This window comes from Coregonus clupeaformis, unplaced genomic scaffold, assembly GCF_020615455.1.
Source record: "Coregonus clupeaformis isolate EN_2021a unplaced genomic scaffold, ASM2061545v1 scaf0031, whole genome shotgun sequence".
Lineage (NCBI taxonomy): Eukaryota > Metazoa > Chordata > Actinopteri > Salmoniformes > Salmonidae > Coregonus > Coregonus clupeaformis.
The window spans coordinates 915,001-926,961 of NW_025533486.1; the positions used below are offsets into that span (position 1 = coordinate 915,001).

At 43.5% G+C, this 11,961-nt stretch overlaps 1 pseudogene; it reads right to left on the reverse strand.

Annotated features, from left to right (window-relative positions):
- Positions 1–19: 19 nt before the first annotated feature.
- LOC123483110 lies at positions 20–1,750 on the reverse strand (annotated as a pseudogene).
- Positions 1,751–11,961: the final 10,211 nt, after the last annotated feature.

The following is an 11,961-nucleotide window of genomic DNA, read 5'->3' on the forward strand; positions in this document are numbered from 1 at the left end:
TAAATGTCATTTTATGTACTCACAGAGCAGCTCTGGAGGCTTTGACCACTGGCAGCAGCCTCAGAAGACCTTCCTCTGATCTGGAGTATTTCTTCAGGTCAAACACATCCAGCTCCTTTTCTGATGTCAGCAACACAAAGACCAGAGCTGACCACTGTGCAGGTGACAGTTCTTCTTCTGAGAGACTTCCTGATCTCAGGAAGCTTTGGATCCCCTTCACTAGAGAATGGTCATTCAGTTCATTCAGACAGTGGAACAGATTGATGCACCTCTCTGGAGAGGGATTCTCCCTGATCTTCTCCTTGATGTAATTGACTGTTTCTCTATGGCTCTGTGAGCTGTTTCTTGTCTTTGTCAGTAGACCTCGTAAGTGCTTCTGATTGGACTTCAGTGAGAGGCCCAGAAGGAAGCGGAGGAACAGGTCCAGGTTTCCCGTCTCACTTTGTAAGGCTTTATCCACAGCACTCTTGTAGACAGTAACTTCAGTAACTTGCGGTTCGGCCATTAGATTCTCATTGTTGTTGATGAATGAGAGGAACACATATACAGCAGCCAGAAACTCCTGAATGCTCAGATGCACGAAGCAGTACACCTTGTCCTGGTACAGCACACATTCCTCTTTAAAGAGCTGTGTGCACAATCCTGAGTACACTGAGGCTTCATTGACATCAATGCCAGCCTCTTTCAGGTCTTCTTCATAGAAAATCAGATTGCCCTTCACAAGCTGTTGAAAAGCCAGTTTTCCCAGTGACAGAATGATCTCTTTATTCCAGTGTGGAACTGTCTCTTCTTTCCCAAGATACTTTTCATTCTTCTGTTTGGTATGAAACACCACAAGGTGTGAGTACATCTCAGTCAGAGTCTTGGGCATCTCTTCTCTCTTGTCTGTACTCAACATGTGTTCAAGGACTATTGCAGAAATCCAACAGAAGACTGGAATGTGGCACATGATGTGGAGGCTCCTTGATGTCTTTATGTGTGAGATGATTCTGCTGGCCAGGTCCTCATCACTGAATCTCTTCCTGAAGTACTCCTCCTTCTGTGGGTCATTGAACCCTCGTACCTCTGTCACCTGGTCAACACACCCTGAAGGGATCTGATTGGCTGCTGCAGGTCGGGTAGTTATCCAGAGGAGAGCAGAGGGAAGCAGATTTCCCTTGATGAGATTTGTCAGCAGAACATCCACTGAGGTTGACTCTGTGACGTCACAACAGATCTTGTTCTTCTGGAAGTCTAGGGGCAGTCGGCACTCATCCAGACCATCAAAGATTAACATAACTTTGTACTTGTCGTAGTTGGAGATTCTTGATTCTTTGGTTTCCATTGAGAAGTGACTGAGAAGTTCAATGAAAGTGTGTTTGTCCTTTTTTCATCAAATTCAGCTCCCGAAAAGGGAATGAAAATACAAATTGGACATCCTGATTTGCTTTTCCTTCAGCCCAGTCCAGAATGAACTTCTGCACAGAGACTGTTTTTCCAATGCCAGCGACTCCCTTTGTCAGCACAGTTCTGATAAGTTTGTCTTGTCCAGTTAAGGGTTTGAAGATGTCGTTACATTTGACTGCAGTCTCTGGTCTTGCTTGTTTCCTGGTTGTTGTCTCAATCTGTCTCAGCTCATGTTCATTATTGACCTCTCCTGTTCCACCCTCTGTGATGTAGAGCTCTGTGTAGATCTTATTGAGAAGTGTTGGGTTTCCTTGTTTAGCGATCCCTCAAATACACATTGAAACTTCTTCTTTAGATTAGATTTGAGTTCACGTTGGCAAATCACAGCAAGCTCATCTGAATCTAGAAATAACACAGAGGATACTAATATTACATCTGTTTTAATGCCTACAGTATTCTAAGACTGTCTTATAAAGTTTAAATTATAATCATTTATTCTCTTGTCTGTATAAATCTGTAAATATTTTCATAATGCATTACACACTGGTTTGACTGATTTATATCATTATTGGTATTATTGATGGCATTAATAATGTTCTCTCTCTCTCTCTCCTCTTCTCTCTGTCTAAATGAATCCACACAACACATCCCTGCTGCTACTTGATGAGGTCACTAGGTGTTGTGTTAAGGCTGCTACAATATCATTGAGTTACACAGCTACTTAAGCTGTACTTTAGCTACAGCTTTTAAATGTTCTAAAACAGCATTCAACATGAGGCAGACAGCTCTTACATATCTCCAGTGTGTCAGCAAGCTCCTTCTGGTTCATTTTCCTCAGGACGTGCAGTGTGATCTTCAGAGCCCCCTCTCTGGCACTGCTCTCCTGCTTCTCATCTTCAGCGTCCACCACTTCCTTATCCTGCTTCTGACTCTCAAAGCCTTCTGGGAGTTCTGGACTAAGAATCCTCTTGAACATCTTCAGCTCGTTCTTCACAAATGTCATAATATTCTCTTCAAGCAACTGAAATAAATCAAGTCAATAAGTTAAGCAAGAGACTAAATGCTTTCTCATTAACACATGAATGAATGATTGACAGATCAACTTTACTTGAGGTAAACAAAAACAAATGTACATAACAGGACCACATACACTGAATATGGAGGCCAGGTCTGTTTGATGACTCTGGGAAGACTGACCACTGAGAATCTCTGACTCTGATCTCTCCTGTTGGTTTCTGGGGACAAAACATGAGATTACATCTCCTCATCCAGGGAGTGCACACACACACACACACACACACACACACACACACACACACACAGGGAATGTTGTGTTAGTTTAACACACACATACACACACACACACACACACACGCACACACACAGGGAGGGAATGTAGTGTTTGTTTAATATTGTTTCAGGACTATGAAAATGGAAAAAAGGTTTAGCCTATGGATTATGAAAACAACAAAAATAAATGGGAAAATGGGAGAGGAGAAATGACTAGAGACAGTGTTGCTTAACTCACTGACCATGACCCATGAGTTCTTCTTACCTTTGTTCACTAGAAGAGTCTCCCTCTCTAAACTTCATAGGTTGATGCATAGACCAGTCACTCTTCATGGACACACAGCTGGGTACAGGGGAGGCTGGTCTCTCCTGCTTGATTGGACTTCAACACAACAGAGACAAACATTACATCTCTCATCTACTCTGAGCTCAGATGGGGAAACAAGAGTTTAATTCCAAAACGCTATATATCCATTTTCAGAAATGTTTGTAAATTAGCTTTTATAGTTTAAAGAAATTATGAAAGAGATAGGTGTGTTTTTTCACCATCTAGTCATGGTATGGGGTTGTTCAATGACAGACATCTATTTGTTTAAAATCTATCACTTGATGGTTTCATTTCAGAGAGACAAATGTTTAAACTAACACAACATTCCCTGTGTGTGTGTGTGTGTGTGTGTGTGTGTGTGTGTGTGCACTCCCTGGATGAAGAGATGTAATCTCATGTTTGAAACGTTTGTGTCGCGCTTCGTCGGGAGAGGTTGTGTTTTTCTCTAGCAGGAGGTAAGCTTGGCTTCTCATATGGTGTTGAGTAAAGCTTAAACCATGTATTTAGATCGTAGGTAGGTAGTTTATTTACGTAGTTATTTAGGTTGTTATTGTAGGATTCCGTAGGCAATTATTGTAGGTAAGTATTGTATTGTTTACGGCGGAGCCCGGCGAAGCACGAGGCTAGCTAGCTAGTAACGTTTATTGGTAATTATCTGTTTAGTGCAACGGTGGAGTGTTGTTTCCTGTGTTAATGTGCTAGCTAGCCAACGTTTAATCTTTGCTGCGTTATGAAAGGAACTAGACTCGGACATGAATTATCTGTTTAGTGTGTTAACACACTCTTGGTATGCTAGTTAGCTATGGCGTCATAGCTAGGCATTGTGGGCTGTTGTGGGTAGTTACTGTAGGTTGGCATTGTTTTTCGGTGGTGCCGGGGGTTGCACGAAGCTAGTTAGCTAGCTAGCCGTTCTTCAAACAAGGTCAACACAGTGGCCATTGCTAGCTAGCCAACATGACCAGCTAACTGTACTGTAGTAGCTAAATACAATATAGTTGTGCTACATAGCCGAATTATCTGCTTAGTATGTTAACACACTATTGGTGGTTTGTTGTGACCAAGTGTTGGTGCTAAACTGTGTGTTATTGGATGCTAGCATGCTAGTTAGCTATGGTGTCATAGTTAGCTAGCTGAATAAAGTGGGTTGAGTCCATTCCTTTAAACATTGAACCGCTGTGGTTCACAACAATTCTGATTTCTAAAGGTGGAAGTTGGTAGAGTTTTTGTTCGGGTGGTTCAGTGAAACAATTATAGTTTCTGAGGTAGAAGTTTTTGGTGAGGGAGGCCCTGCTCTCTACTCTCCCAGATGTTTAGTTCATTTCATTCTGATCTCCTCTGCATTATTGTAGCCATTTGCTACAGCCTGTCAACTATGCCTCTGCCTATCCCTGTTCTCTCCTCTCTGCACAGGCTACACAAACGCCCCACACCCCGTGGCTGCTGCCTCTCTAACCTGGTGGTCCCTGCACGCACCCCACACCTGGAGTTCCAGGTCTCAGGCAGCCTCTGGAACTGCCGTTCTAATGCCAACAAAGCTGACTTCATCCCAGCCTATGCTAATCTCCAGTCCCTCGACTTCCTGGCGCTGACGGAAACATGGATTACCACTGAAACCCTCTCACCGTCCCCCCCTACTCACAAGGCAGGCAATACGCTTGACCTCATCTTTACTAGATGCTGCTCTTCTACTAATCTCACTGCAACTCCCCTCCATGTCTCCGACCACTACTTTGTTTCCTTTTCTCTCTCACTCTCCTCCCACACTACTCACTCTGCCCCTACACAGATGGTAATGCGCCGCCGCAACCTTCGCTCTCTCTCTCCCACTACTCTCTCCTCTTCCATCCTATCATCTCTTCCCTCTGCTCAATCCTTCTCCCTCCAATCTCCTGATTCTGCCTCCTCAACCCTCCTCTCCTCCCTTTCTGCATCCTTTGACTCTCTGTGTCCCCTATCCTCCCGGCCGGCTCAGTCCTCCCCTCCAGCTCCGTGGCTTGATGACTCATTGCGAGCTCACAGAACAGAGCTCCGGGCAGCGGAGCGGAAATGGAAGAAAACTAAACTCCCTGCCGACCTGGCATCTTTTCACTCCCTCCTCTCTACATTTTCTTCATCTGTTTCTGCTGCTAAGGCCACTTTCTACCACTCTAAATTCCAAGCATCTGCCTCTAACCCTAGGAAGCTATTTGCCACATTTTCCTCACTGCTGAATCCCCCCTCCTCTCTCTCTGTGGATGACTTCGTCAACCACTTTGAAAAGAAGGTTGACGACATCCGATCCTCATTTGTTAAGTCTAATGACACTGCTGGTCCTACTCACACTGCCCTACCCTATGCTTTGACTTCTTTCTCCCCTCTCTCTCCAGATAAAATCCTGCGACTTGTGACTGCAGGCCGCCCAACAACCTGCCCGCTTGACCCCATCCCCTCCTCTCTTCTCCAGACCATCTCCGGTGACCTTCTCCCCCTACCTCACCTCGCTGATCAACTCATCCTTGACCGCTGGCCATGTCCCTTCCGTCTTCAAGAGAGCGAGAGTTGCTCCCCTTCTCAAAAAACCAACACTCGATCCCACTGATGTCAACAACTACAGACCAGTATCCCTTCTTTCTTTTCTTTCCAAAACTATTGAGCGTGCCGTCTTTAGCCAACTCTCTTGCTATCTCTCTCAGAATGACCTTCTTGATCCAAACCAGTCAGGTTTCAGGACTGGTCATTCAACTGAGACTGCTCTTCTCTGTGTCACGGAGGCTCTCCGCACTGCTAAAGCTAACTCTCTCTCCTCTGCTCTTGTCCTTCTAGACCTGTCTGCTGCCTTTGATACTGTGAACCATCAGATCCTCCTCTCCACCCTCTCCGAGCTGGGCATCTCCGGCGCGGCTCACTCCTGGATTGCGTCCCTACCTGACCGGTCGCTCCTACCAAGTGGCGTGGCGAGAAGCTGTCTCCGCACCACGTGCTCTCACCACTGGTGTCCCCAGGGCTCAGTTCTAGGCCCTCTCCTTTTCTCCCTATACGCCAAGTCACTTGGCTCTGTCATATCCTCACATGGCCTCTCCTATCATTGCTACGCTGACGATACACAACTAATCTTCTCCTTTCCCCTTCTGATAACCAGGTGGCGAATCGCATCTCTGCATGTCTGGCAGACATATCAGTATGGATGACGGATCACCACCTAAAGCTGAACCCTGGCAAGACGGAGCTGCTCTTCCTCCCGGGGAAGGACTGCCCGTTCCATGATCTCGCCATCACGGTTGACAACTCCGTTGTGTCCTCCTCCCAGAGTGCGAAGAGCCTTGGCGTGACCCTGGACAACACCCTGTCGTTCTCCGCTAACATCAAGGCGGTGACCCGCTCCTGCAGGTTCATGCTCTACAACATTCGGAGAGTACGACCCTGCCTTACACAGGAAGCGGCACAGGTCCTAATCCAGGCACTTGTCATCTCCCGTCTGGACTACTGCAACTCGCTGTTGGCTGGCCTCCCTGCCTGTGCCATTAAACCCCTACAACTCATCCAGAATGCCGCAGCCCGTCTGGTGTTCAACCTTCCCAAGTTTTCTCACGTCACCCCCTCCTCCACACTCCACTGGCTTCCAGTTGAAGCTCGCATCCGCTACAAGACCATTGTGCTTGCCTATGGAGCAGTGAGGGGAACGGCACCTCTGTACCTTCAGGCTTTGATCAGTCCCTACACCCAAACGAGGGCATTGCGTTCATCCACCTCTGGCCTGCTGGCTCCCTTCCTCTGCGGAAGCATAGTTCCCGCTCAGCCCAGTCAAAACTGTTCGCTGCTCTGGCACCCCAATGGTGGAACAAGCTCCCTCACGACGCCAGGACAGCGGAGTCACTCACCACCTTCCGGAGACATTTGAAACCCCACCTCTTTAAGGAATACCTGGGATAGGATAAAGTAATCCTTATACCCCCAAAAAAAAAAATTGTAAAGTGGTTTTCCCACTGCCTGTAGGGGTGAATGCACCAATTTGTGAGTCGCTCTGTTTAAGAGCGTCTGCTAAATGACGTAAATGTGCCCTTGAGCAAGGCACTTAACCCTAATTGCTCCTGTAAGTCGCTCTGGACAAGAGCGTCTGCTAAATGACTAAAATGTAAATGTAAATGTTAACAAATAATCATGTTTTTGTGTAAAATGCTATATATCTGCCTCACTCTCAGAGAAATAAGTAGTACTGCTAGGTTTTACACAGTAATAATATATCTGCCTCACTCTTAGAGAAATGAGTAGTACTGTTAGGTTTTACACAGTGATAATATATATATCTGCCTCACTCTCAGAGAAATAAGTAGTACTGCTAGGTTTTACACAGTAATAATATATCTGCCTCACTCTTAGAGAAATGAGTAGTACTGTTAGGTTTTACACAGTAATAATATATATATCTGCCTCACTCTCAGAGAAATAAGTAGTACTGCTAGGTTTTACACAGTAATAATATATCTGCCTCACTCTCAGAGAAATAAGTAGTACTGCTAGGTTTTACACAGTAATAATATATCTGCCTCACTCTTAGAGAAATGAGTAGTACTGTTAGGTTTTACACAGTAATAATATATATATCTGTCTCACTCTCAGAGAAATAAGTAGTACTGCTAGGTTTTACACAGTAATAATATATATATCTGCCTCACTCTCAGAGAAATAAGTAGTACTGCTAGGGTTTTACACAGTAATAATATATCTGCCTCACTCTTAGAGAAATGAGTAGTACTGTTAGGTTTTACACAGTAATAATATATATATCTGTCTCACTCTCAGAGAAATAAGTAGTACTGCTAGGTTTTACACAGTAATAATATATATATCTGCCTCACTCTCAGAGAAATAAGTAGTACTGATAGGTTTTACACAGTCAAATGTGGCCAACCGGCTCGATTCGGTCTTATGTAGCAACATTTGATTTTTTTTTTTTTTTACATTGGATAAAGGTAGAGACGCAGCTAGAAAAAGGTATATCATACAAAAGTTATTAATTCACATACAGACATTGGTGAGGCAGCTGAGAAATAAAGTGTATTAGATCAGTCTCAAACCTGCCCCACACCAATTGCTGGACTTTCACACAGAGGTTACTAGGTCACCCAATTCAAACCACATTTAAAAAATAAAACAAATGTGTCTTATTCATCAAGTGTTCTGTCTTGCAATTATACATATAATAAAATAACAACAAAATAATTAAAACGCTATTTAATACTATAATTGTATTTACTAAGATAATATTATTACTAAAATAGTTTCTAAAAGTGTTCTAGGCTACCCTACCCCTAGAATTAGGGGTTAAGGTTACGGCTAAAATAGGTTATAAGTAGGGTAAGAGTTTCTGTATAGCACTTTGTGACATTTGCTGGTGTAAAAGGGCTTTATAAATACATTTGATTGATTGTTGGGTTTAGGGTTTATATGGCAAAAAACAGTATGGGTTTATGGCACTCTTGCTCCTCCTTATGGCCGTATGTGGGTACTACATAACTCATTCATGACACTTGCTAGGCTCATAATCTGAGTTCTGATCTACAAATCCATTAGCTAGACCACCCGATTATACAACAATCACCCCATTATACCCATTTGCTTTGCAACTCAGTGAACCTGCGCAGCATTCGCTCAATTTGATGCCTATGAACGAAGATTTCGATGCATATCAAATTACCCAGCAGCCATTTAGAAACAACAAGTCGTCAAAAAAATGGTTATTTCTTAATTAAACATTTTCTTCTGGCTGTTTAAATCGGCCACATCTTGAAAAAGAAGACAGGGACATGCGTTTTGTTTAGATTGTACACTTTTTTCTTAAAACAAATATGGTTAACCATGACCAGAAAATGTTTAATGTTTGATGGCTATCCGCCAGCCATCGCCTCATAAACTGTGTCTCACCTCACTATTGGTGACCACAACATGTACTCAGGTGAACAGTGAGCTGCTCACCAAGTAGCCGTAACCTTGTTAATAATAAGTTACCTGAGGTAAACCTACAGGGTTAACGCTCACCAAGTAGCCGTAACCTTGTTAATAATAAGTTACCTGAGGTAAACCTACAGGGTTAATGCAGCCAGGTCTCATTGATAACAATAGTGAAGCTGGCATTGTGACGCAGAACAATGGACTGGGAATAGAACGTTCTGAAGGCGAGTCGGTGTCACGGAGCTCAATAGAACTAATAGGAGCTGGTAGGGTGAAAAATGCCCAAACATAAGGCCTGTTTTTTCGTGATTACTTCATAACCAGGGACAGAAGGTAATATTATGAAACTGGGCTCCATGGCGGATGCAATGAGCTAATTTTATCAGAAATAAACGTTGTAAAAAATGTCACTTGAGGCGCCCCGAAAATAATATTCAAAAGTTCAGTCTTTGGACACAGAGGGGTTAAACACTAAAGTTACCGTCCATCTAGTGAAGAGGAGAACCGGACAGAGGGAGCGTAGGTAGCCAGCATCCATCAACGAGAGAGGGAGAAGCCCTCCACGGTATTTAACAGGTGGAAGAAACAACCAGGGAGCTCCATCGGTCCACAAGAAATGCAGGCAGCCGGTGATGATGTAGTGGTAGCTAGGATAACTAGGATGCTGCTGGTAGAGTAGCTAGCTTAGCTAGCTGTACCGACTAGCTTGGCTAGCTAGCAGGTAGTTCGTCTGTCCCTCGAAGATGATGACGAATCCGGTGAACCACAAGATGAAACAATGATAGCGAGTGAAAAGGATCTGGCTACACTCATACTGTCACTGACCATTACGCAAAAAAAGCTAATTGAACAATCAACTTCGGCGTCTCAACACTGTATCGAACTCCGTCGTTATTCCCCAACATCACCTCAGACCACTCTGCGCGCAACTGGACAATATGCTTGGCGCCAAACCGTACGTGGACGCGGACAGTTCTGTACGGGGACGCGGACAGTTCTGTACGGGGACGCGGACAGTTCCAGAACGCGGACATGAGCAGAGCCACACAATAAACTAAACCAGGGGTGTCAAACTCATTTTAGCTCAGGAGCCACATGGAGGAAAATCTATTCCCAAGTGGGCCGGACCGGAAAAATCATGGTATATATAACTTAAAAACAACAACTTCAGATTGTTTTCTTTGTTTTAATACGATCAACATTCAACATAAAGCTGGAGCCTAGGACAGTGTGTCCAAAATAGTACAAGCACAACATCACTATTAATCATAAAACACGTCAAGTTTATTTGAAAATTCGAAAGAAAAAGAACACACAAACACACAATGCCTCAGTGATTAACAGAACTGTTTCAAAGATCACAGAACTATATCAGGGTGTCATTTCTCAGGCAGAAATGTAGATAACAATAATGAAATCCTGTTCCCCAAACAAGTGCAAGAACCACAGAGTCAAGAATAGGTTAAATATACAAATAAAATAAAATCAATTAAAAACAATAGCACATCAACATAAAAACATATAAACATAAAGCTGGAGCCTGAGGACAGTGTCCAAAAGCACAACATAACTATTAATCATAAAACACCTCAAGTTATTTGAAAGTTCTGAGGACAAAGAACACACAAACACACTATGCCTCAGTGATTCAAAGAAGTATATCACAGATCACAGAACTATATCAGGGTGTCATTTCTCAAGCAGAAATGTAGATAAAAATAATGAAATCCTGTTCCCCAAACAATTGCAAGAACCACAGAGTCAAGAATAGGTTAAATATACAAATAAAATAAAAACAATTAAAAACAATAGCACATCAACATAAAAAGATATAAACATAAATCTGAACGCGTTGCTCAAACTCCCGTAACAGTCCCGTTATTGTATCTTTGAACCGCTTCATGTCTGCCACATGTTGGGTCGCGCACACATTTTTCAGACAGGGGAAGTGAGCTGCATCACCACCGGCAAGTTGCGTCTCCCACAATGACAGCTTCAACTTGAAAGAACGTATGCTGTCATAATACTGCGTGACAACTTTGTTGCGCCCTTGCAGCTGTTTGTTCAAGTTATTCAGGTGCTCTGTAACATCCACCATAAATGCAAGGTCCTGCATCCATTCTGCGGAATGAAATTCTAACACTGGTTTGCCCTTTTCTTCCATGAACTGTTCAATTTCTTCTCGTAAATCAAAGAAACGCCTCAGCACAGCACCTCGGCTTAACCATCTTACCTCAGTGTGGTGTGGCAGGCCATAGATGTGGTATTTCTCTCTGAGAAGGCTGTCAAACTGACAGTGATTCAGGCTTCTGGATCGGATGAAATTAACAGTTTGGATGACCACCTTCATGACGTTATCCATCTTTAATGACTTGCAACACAAAGCCTCCTGGTGCAAAATACAGTGGAAAGTCAAAAAATCACGTCCTCCATTTGCAGATTGCACTTTCTCTCTGAACTTTGTCACAACGGCTGCTTTTTTCCCGATCATTGAGGGCGCACCATCTGTAAATCAAATCAAATCAAATCAAATCAAATCAAATTTTATTGGTCACATGCGCCGAATACAACAGGTGCAGACATTACAGTGAAATGCTTACTTACAGCCCTTAACCAACAGTGCATTTATTTTTAATAAAAAAGTAAGAATAAAACAACAACAAAAAAGTGTTGAGAAAAAAGAGCAGAAGTAAAAAATAAAGTGACAGTAGGGGAGGCTATATATACAATAGAATAAAGTGACAGTAGGGAGGCTATATATACAGGGGGGTACCGTTGCATAGTCAATGTGCGGGGGGCACCGGCTAGTTGAGGTAGTTGAGGTAATATGTACATGTGGGTAGAGTTAAAGTGACTATACATAAATACTTAACAGAGTAGCAGCAGCGTAAAAAGGATGGGGTGGGGGGCAGTGCAAATAGTCCGGGTAGCCATGATTAGCTGTTCAGGAGTCTTATGGCTTGGGGGTAGAAGCTGTTGAGAAGTCTTTTGGACCTAGACTTGGCACTCCGGTACCGCTTGCCGTGCGG